The sequence below is a fragment of the Marmota marmota genome, unplaced genomic scaffold (assembly GCF_001458135.2).
Source record: "Marmota marmota marmota unplaced genomic scaffold, marMar, whole genome shotgun sequence".
Lineage (NCBI taxonomy): Eukaryota > Metazoa > Chordata > Mammalia > Rodentia > Sciuridae > Marmota > Marmota marmota.
This window is the reverse complement of record NW_026010940.1, coordinates 1-2981: the sequence shown is the minus strand read 5'-3', so window position 1 is coordinate 2981 and position 2981 is coordinate 1. Positions and strand designations below refer to the sequence as shown.

At 38.3% G+C, this 2981-nt stretch overlaps 2 pseudogenes; both read left to right on the top strand.

Moving 5' to 3' along the window:
- The first annotated feature begins 198 nt into the window (after positions 1 to 198).
- LOC107134907 lies at positions 199 to 1857 on the top strand (annotated as a pseudogene).
- Positions 1858 to 2493: 636 nt separating this feature from the next.
- Positions 2494 to 2770, top strand: LOC107134906 (annotated as a pseudogene).
- Positions 2771 to 2981: the final 211 nt, after the last annotated feature.

Below are 2981 nucleotides of genomic sequence, written 5' to 3'. Positions count from 1 at the left end.
AGGTTCTCGTCGGCGGTGGCCTAGGTACCCGGCCGCGGTGGGGGCTAGATGGTCGATCCTGGGCTGGAACAGAAAGTTAAAAACTTTAGATGGGAAATAAAGGGTAGCATTTTCAAGAAAATGAGAATGAATAAATCATCCCTGGTTTTCAAAAGAGAGACCAAAGACGGCATCCCCCTGCCTTCAGTGCCAGCAGTTTTTCTGTTCTGTGATCAGTGTGATTCACAGGAGCTTCTTAAGTAACAAACGAAATGAGCCCAGGGCATGGAAAATATGATTTCTATATTGGTTTGGGAATGGCTATGACCTCCAGCATTTTCATAGGAGGGAGTTTCATTTTGAAAAAAAAAAAAAAAAAAGGCCTTCTGCGACTTGCCAGAAAAGGACCCATGAGAGCAGGTCAAGGTGGCCATGCATATCTTAAAGAATGGTTGTGGTGGGCTGGACTACTGTCAATGGGGGCAGGCGAGGTGACCAACTTCGCTGCATATGCCTTTGCACCAGCCACGCTAGTGACTCCACTGGGAGCTCTCAGTATCCTTGTAAGTGCCATTCTTTCTTCATACTCTCTAAATGAAAGACTTAATCTTCATGGGAAAATTGGATGTTTGCTAAGCATTCTAGTATCTGCAGTTATGGTCATCCATGCTCCAAAGGAAGAGGAGATTAAGAGACGTTAATTGAAATGTCACACAAGTTAGGTGATCCAGGTTTTGTGGTATTTGCAACAATTGTGGTCATTGTGTCCTTGATATTAATCTTTGTGGTGGGACCTCGCCACGGACAGACAAATATTCTTGTGTACATAACAATCTGTTCTGTGATTGGAGCGTTTTCAGTGTCCTGTGCAAAGGGCATGGGCATCACCATCAAAGAACTATTAGCTGGAAAGCCTGTGCTGTGGCATCCCCTGGCCTGGATTCTGCTGCTGAGCCTCGTCACCTGTGTGAGCACACAGATCAATTACCTAAACTGGGCCCTGGACATATTCAACACTTCCCTTGTAACACCAATATATTACGTTTTCTTTACAACCTCAGTTTTAACTTGTTCAGCTATTCTTTTTAAGGAGTGGCAAGATATGCCTGCTGATGATATCATTGGGACTCTGAGTGGCTTCTTCACAATCATGTGGGGATATTCTTGTTGCATGCCTTTAAAGATGTCAGCTTTAGTCTAGCAAGTCTGCCTGTGTCTTTTCGAAAAGATGATAAAGCAATGAATGGCAATCTCCCTACTATGTAATAATAATGAAGAAAGCTTATCCTGTGGAATTGAACAACACAGTGGTGAGAATACCTCATGGAGAAATGGAAATCTGACAGGTTTTTAAGATGTGATTTAAAGGTTAATCCATAATTATGTTATAGTGATTTTGAATATCAGAATCTGTCTGAAAAAGAATTGTCCTCAAATAATGTTATCTAAAGACAATATTTTTTAAATTTTCACTAATTTGGACCAAGAAGTTACTTTTCTTATATTTAAACAATGGTAACTCACTAAAAATGGCTTCAGTATGTGGCCAGTTTCTATTAACATTGTATTATTGTACAGGTATTTTACATTTTGATTCTTTCTTCAAAATCTAAATGCACTAATGACAAGTTTTAAGTCTATAAAAATGCTTTATTTTTTTCATTATTGATGAAAGTCTGAAATGTACATTTGTCATTCCCAATCCCATCAATCCCTGATCATATAAGGCTTTTTGATTGTAAACAAGAACAAAACTATCCCAATACATTATCCTCTGATTTATCTTACCTATAAAAGTGGCTCCTGTTTGGATGAATTATTTTGATGTTGAAATGTTAAAGGGAACCCTAAGTTACTAAATGAAGGAAACTCACAGACCAAAAAAAAAAAATGGTAAGAATCACGCCAAGGAAATATTTCTTAGGCTATGACTTGTCACCACACATGTGGTTTACTGTGTGCATTTGATGGCATTCTTAGAACCCTATTAAACCAGCACATCGTGCATCCGCTGGGCTGGGCTCTTCTTTGTACCTTGGCTGGATTTATTCTTCGGTTACTTGAATTCCATGGGAACCTTTATGAACATTTTATGTCAGCTCTTGTACTTTTCAGTCTAAATACATTAATTGTTATTTAGACCTTTTAATAAGTGGGAAATAAAATCAGAAGAAAAGAGTGATTTCTTAAATTTAGCTCATAATAAAGAGAAAAGTTGAAACAAACAAACAAACAAAAAAAGAAATAATAGTTTTCCTTAAGGGGATGTCAGTATGGCTAGGGGAGGTTTTGACATAACAGGTCCCTCACTTCCAGGTACTTGCCTGTTGGTAGGCTTCCTGTGGTTTTCAGTTACCTTTCATTGTCCTTTTCCTGCTACCCATTCATGACTGACTAGCTCTCTACCAGTTGCACCATTTTATATTCCCTCTAGCAGTGCACAAGAGTTAACGTTTTTTAGCTTTCTGGGGTAACTTGCTGGTTGGTGTGTGGTCTTGGTGAAAATCTAGCAAGATGTACTGTGGCCAGGGCTAGAAAGTGCAGAAGATGATGGTGCAGCCCATCTGCAAAGCCTCATCTTCAGATACTTACGAAACAGATCCTGGATTCAGGTGTGGCTCCATGAGCAAGTGAATGTGAGGATAGAAGGCTGTATTACTGGTTTTGATGAGAATGTGAAACTTGTATTAGATGATACAGGAGAGAGTCATTCTAAAAGTCAAGAAAACAACTGAATTGGATGATGTTAAGAGGAGATAATGTTACTCTGCCACAAAATGTCTCTAATTAGAATGATCAATGAAGTGAGAAATTACAGAGAAAGCTAAGCTAGGCTTTTTTTTTTTTTTTTTTAAATGAATCCTTTGCCGAGAGTATAGTTTTAAAACACATGTTCATATTGTTTTGCTTCCCCATATGTTATTACCAGATGTCAATAAATCCGATAGAACTCTTTTTTTAAATTAAAAATTTTATTAAAAAACCCAGATGCCCGTCAATAG